At 34.5% G+C, this 6,000-nt stretch overlaps 1 non-coding gene and 2 pseudogenes across 1 annotated transcript; all 3 read right to left on the bottom strand.

Moving 5' to 3' along the window:
- Nucleotides 1-245: 245 nt before the first annotated feature.
- LOC122050029 lies at nt 246-443 on the bottom strand. The gene has a single exon (XR_006131249.1). It is a non-coding gene; the product is annotated as a U2 spliceosomal RNA (small nuclear RNA).
- Nucleotides 444-4,138: 3,695 nt separating this feature from the next.
- LOC122050046 lies at nt 4,139-4,325 on the bottom strand (annotated as a pseudogene).
- A 1,290-nt stretch (nt 4,326-5,615) lies between these two features.
- On the bottom strand, nt 5,616-5,758 carry LOC122049719 (annotated as a pseudogene).
- Nucleotides 5,759-6,000: the final 242 nt, after the last annotated feature.

The following is a 6,000-nucleotide window of genomic DNA, read 5'->3' as shown; positions in this document are numbered from 1 at the left end:
AATTGAAGGACCTAATTAAATTATTTCAAAATTTAATCTAAGAAAACATCAATTTATTCAATTCTAATTTTAAAATTTCTTATTCATTAACTGAACATTAATAATTAATTCAGTAAAAAAATTCAATTATTTTTATGTGTTTTGAATTTATTTTTAAATATATAAAATTTTAAGATTTAATTTTTTTCACTATAATTAATAATTTTAAAAAAACTTAATTTAATATAAAATTTTAATTTATCTTGGTCGGGTGAGTCGAACCCCTACAATAGTGCAACACAGGGATGACACGCGAAAGATCCAATAGCAAGCTACTGTAATGATCCATCCCCAAAATAAAAATTAATTTAATATCATAGTGAACCAATGGTCCACGTATCAAATATTAAACTGATAAGAACAGATACTACACTTGATCTTAGCCAAAAGGCCGAGAAAGGTATGAATGAGAAAGTGTCATAGCCTCTTCTTTTATAGCACTAGTTCCACTCCGTCAATCAAAAACAAACGATATGGGACTAAATTCTAAACCCTAAACTCTAAACTCCACCTAGTATAAAAGGTCATTACAGTTTTTTTTTTTGTTTGTAAATAGAGGTGAGAGTACAACTCCACCTGGTATAAATGGCCATTAGAGTTTTTTTTTTAAGAAGAGGCGAGAGTACACTGCAAACCGTGATCTTTCTCACGTCTCCTTCTCCTTGGGGGTGGAAAAGAAAGGAGAGTCTTGTTGCTTGCAATTTTGTTCTGGAGGCAGTTAAGATTTGTTGCTTCACCGCTGTAGCTGCGTCGACGAGCAGGACCTCTCCTCCGTCGGTCACCCTCTCTCCTCCTCGCTCCCTCATAAGCTGATCAAATTCTTCGCCGAAGCTGTCTATGGGTTTGATCCCTCGATTCGCTCGGCTCATCACTTGTTGGCTTCAGATGCTGATCCTATAGGAAATGGGGAACGTGGGAACATGCCCACGTTCCCCACTACTCTTAATGGAAAAGTCCATTATATCCTTGGGTTATTTTCATTTATAAGAGGTAGGTCCAAGGATCATTGGGGGTTTGATTCACGGTGTAGAGAAAGAGACAACGGGAGAGTGAGAAGAACATTTGAGACGGTGGGATTTGGTTCGTGGAATTGTGGAGAGCCTTCCGATCCTATGATTGATCTCCCGACAGCAAATCCAATCGTCGCCGATTGTAGATCTCCGGGAGATTGTTGTAAGCATTTACCATTTTAATTCATTTTGATTCATGCATATTGAGTATCAACAATGGCATCAGAGCATATAGTTAGTTATAAATGCATGACAAATCTCTTGTTTAAAATTGCTACCCCTTCCTTTTGCTCTTGTTTGCTGCCGCTCCGATCGATTTTGTTGCCTGTTGCCAACACATAGAAAGATAGCGTCCATGTCGCGAACTTCCCCAATTGCCGACGTCGTAGGCCTTGAGGGACACCCATGGAGTTGTCTCCGATTTGGCCGGTGGCTGTGCTCATGGCCGCCACTCGCAGAGGCTTTGCGTCATCAGCGTCGGAGGGCTATCGCCAAAGACTTCCCCTGGTTTTTGGGCACTAACATTTTTTTTACTTGTTTTAGTGTGTGCGAGATCAAAGGAAAACTTTTTCTCATAGTAAAAAGTCCTATTCCAATCAATAACCAAGTCACCATTGCCAGCATGCCATCTTTTCAATATTCAGACATGATCAATCATACTATCAAATATTTTGAGGAGGAAGTCTCAATTCATGCATCTTACTCTTGAGGTTTTGGTGGTTCTCATTTGATATGCGGGGTTCATCCTATTGAACTCCTTTTTTTTCTTTTATATCTACTTGAAATGGCCTGGAGGGAAGAGATGTGGAAAGTCAATCTTACTTTGGTCATCGTGCTTCCTTCTCCCATTGCAAAATATATTAAAGAACTTTGTTGCCAACTTTCCCAACTCTGTTGCTTCCTAGTATGAAAGCACCTTAACATGTTTGTTAATCTAACCCGCAAGCTAATCACCCCTCGAGTTACTCTCCTATAGTTAGGGCCCTCCGTAGACCGTAGGGTTAGGGTTTCCCCATGGCCTTTCATTTGCATTGTTCTTTCAGTGTGACCGAACAATTTACTTATCAGTTTGACTGAGCGAGCATGTTTATCCAAAGCATTGGTCTAGAGTTGGTTCAAGATCATCGAGATGGTAACAACATTGTGCTCTCGGTACATATCCCAAGCGTGCTGGATAGGGCAGTAAATGAACCAATGGTTCAAAAATAAGTTTGGTGTTCAATTTAATATGAAATTATTTATGTGCGTTTAATACAACACGATTTTAATTAATTGGACATGTTTCAATAACTTATGAATAAATTTGAACAAGTATATTAGTGAATAATAATCATCAATAACTTTTTATAAACATGTTAAATAAATAAAATAAAATAAGTTTAAATTATTAAATTTATTAACTAATTGAATAAGTTTTAAGCAATAAATAAGGTTGTTCTTGTGTAATAGTACCACGGTAGGGCACTTTTTTAGTTTCTCAAATATTTAGGGATCGTGTTTAAATCTTGGTGAATTAACGGATGAATTTTCTCTAATGGACGGTTGATCTAAGAACACTGGACTGACAGACCGGTTAAAAATTTTCATGGCTGGAGGATTTGCAAGTTGAATACTTGATACCAATTAAATTGAGAACTTGATAACATTTAAAATTTAAAATGAATAACCTAATCAAATTTAAATTTTTAATTAAATTATTTCAAAATTTCATCTAAGAAAACATCAATTTATTCAATTATAATTTTAAAATTTCTTATTTATTAACTAAAAATTAATAATTAAATCAGTAAAAAAATTTGATTATTTTTTATGTGTTTTGTATTTATTTTAAAATATATAAAATTTTATGATTTAATTTCATGGACTGTAATAAATAATTTAAAAATAAACTTAATTTAGGTGGTGTTTGGTTCTCTCCTAGGAATCGGAATGGGAATAGGTATCATAGTATTGTGGAATGGGAATGACTGTGAGCTTGGGTATCAATCCTAAAAGTAATGTTTTGTTAGTTGAATATTTTCAATCGGAATGAACTTAAATTTTCTTTTTTACCCTTAGAGGAAAATAAGAGAAAAAATTAGATGGAAAGTAAAATTGAATGTGAGAGACACATATGATGAGAGAGAAAGTGTGATGGGAAAAAATGAAGAGAGGGAAAGTATGATGAGAGAAAATGAGGAGAGAGAGCTTGATAGGAGAGATTGAGAAGAGAAAAAGTATGATGAGAGAGAAAGTGTGTTGAGAGAGAAAGAGTAATTGTGAAAAATGAAGAGAGAGAAAGTGTGATGAGAGAAAGTATGATGAGAAAATGTGATGAGAGAGAATGTGTGATGGGAAAAAATGAAGAAAGGGAAAGTGTGATGAGAGAAAATGAGGAGAGAATGTGTGATGGAAAAGAATGAAGAGAGAGAAAGTGGGATGAGAGAAAATATGGAGAGAGAGTATGGTAAGAGAGATTGAGAAGAGAGAAAGTATGATTAAAAAATGAAAAGAGATTAAATAATGAGAGAGAGTGATGAGAGAGAAAATAATGAGAGAGAGTGATGAGAGAGAAAATAATGAGAGAGAGTGATGAGAGAGAATACAAAGAGAAAATGGTAGAGAATGTGTGATGAGAGAGAGAGAGTGATGGAAGAGAATGAAGAGAGAGAAAGTGTGATTAGATAAAATATGAAGAGAGACTTTGGTAACAGAGATTCAGGAGAGAGAACGAATGATGAGAGAAATAGTATGATGAAAAAAATGAGAAAATGAAGAAAGAGAAAATAATGAGGGAGAGTGTATGATGAGAGAGAAAATTGTAAAGAATGTGTGATGAGAGAGAATAAGAAGAGATAAAATATGTTGAAAGAAAAAATATGATGATAGAATGAGGAGAGAGAAAGTATGACGAGAGAGAACAAGGAAAGAATGAAATGAAAGAAAAATTAAACAAATATACTAAGGGTATTTTTGTCCAAAATTTAATTCTTATTCTCATTCCATCAAAACATAAGGGAGAGGGTGGGTTTCATCCAGGTTTGGAAATGAATCCATTCCCTTATTTCCAAACCTCTAAACCAAACACCACCTTAATATAAAAATTTAATTGAACTTAAGACACGAACCCTGCAATAGTACAACACAAGGATAACACACGAAAGATCTAGTAGATGATCTCTCCCCAAAACAAAAATTAATTTAATATCATAGTGAACCAATGGTCCGCGTATTAGATATTAAACTGATAAGAACAAATACTACACTTGATCTTAGCCAAAAGGCTGAGAAAGATATGAAAAAATTAGAGCCATAGCCTCTTCTTTTATAGCACTAGTTCCACTCCGTCAATAAAAAACATATGATATGGGACTAAATTCTAAACCCTAAACTCTAAACTCCATCTAGTATAAAAGGTCATTACAATTTTTTTCTGTTTGTAAGAAGAGGCGAGAGTACAAGTCCACCTGGTCTAAATGGCCATTAGAGTTTTTTTTTAAGACGAGGCGAGAGTACATTGCAAACCGTGATCTTTCTCACGTCCCCTTCTCCTTGACCGCGGAAAAGAAAGGAGAGTCTTGTCAGGGGCGTAGCCACCTTAAGGAGAGGGGGTGCGACCGCCCCCTCTCAAATTTTATTATATATATATTTATTTATTTATTTGAAAGTCCTTATCGTCACTTTGAGTAGTTGATTTAGCATCATTCAATGTCGAAAACTGAAATTGATCACATATTTGGAAAATTCATGACCTAAGTTATCTATTCGTACCACTTCTACGAGGAAATATCACAATTTGAAATGTTAATTATTGAATTTTAAATATAAAATATATAATAATAAACGGATGAATTAAATCGTAGGGCACAAAGTAAGGAAGCTAAATTAAAATTGAATCGAGTTTGAACTAAATTCAACAGGTAGATATGGATATAAAAATTATGTTGGTTCAAATTGAAATTGATTTGAAGTTGAGTTATGACCGAACCAAGTTTAATATTTAACCAAGTTTAATTGATTTGAATTAGGATATTTTTGACGAAACCTTTCATTTTTTCTCTCCCTTTTCTCCCGATGCATGTTACATCTCTGCCGTACCATATGCAACCCCTTCACCCATTCCTCTCTTTTATTTTTTTTTCCTCTTCTTCCTCATTTACTTCTTCTCCTTCTCTTCTCCAACGTTGGTAAACTTATAATTTTTTCCTCTCCTCTTCTGAAGCACAAGAGCTTTTTTCTTCTCATTTCTCTTCTCCTGCAAGCAAGAAATATAACATCAGTTGCTGCCCTCTTCTAGCAACAAGATCAAGTAGCCATCAACCCCCAATCTTCTTCCTCTTTTGGTATTTTTTACGATTTTATTGGCACAACAAAATAGTCATGTTTTGTCTTACCTTGTTTTGTTTGTGTTGCTGTCGAGCTCATCGAAACTAGTCAAGGTTGCTAACGAAGAAAGTAAAGTTCTCCATTTTTTACTTTTTCCTCTCTATTTTATCTTATCTATTTTTCTCAAAAGCAATGATCTTCCAAGAGTTGTAAGTTATTCCTTTCTCGTTTCATGAATTTTTAAAAATTGCCCCTCCTAATAAAAAATCCTAGCTACGCCCCTGTCTCTCCCCAAAACAAAAATTAATTTAATATCATAGTGAACCAATGGTCCACGTATTAGATATTAAACTGATAAGAACAAATACTACACTTGATCTTAGCCAAAAGGCTGAGAAAGATATGAATAAATTAGAGCCATAGCCTCTTCTTTTATAGCACTAGTTCCACTCCGTCAATCAAAAACAAACGATATGGGACTAAATTCTAAACCCTAAACTCTAAACTCCATCTAGTATAAAAGGTCATTACAATTTTTTTTTTTTTGTAAGAAGAGGCGAGAGTACAACTCCACCTGGTCTAAATGGCCATTAGAGTTTTTTTTTTAAGAAGAGGCGAGAGTACATTGCAAACCGTGATCTTTCTC

The sequence above is a fragment of the Zingiber officinale genome, chromosome 2B (assembly GCF_018446385.1).
Source record: "Zingiber officinale cultivar Zhangliang chromosome 2B, Zo_v1.1, whole genome shotgun sequence".
Lineage (NCBI taxonomy): Eukaryota > Viridiplantae > Streptophyta > Magnoliopsida > Zingiberales > Zingiberaceae > Zingiber > Zingiber officinale.
This window is presented reverse-complemented; position numbering and strand designations above follow the sequence as displayed.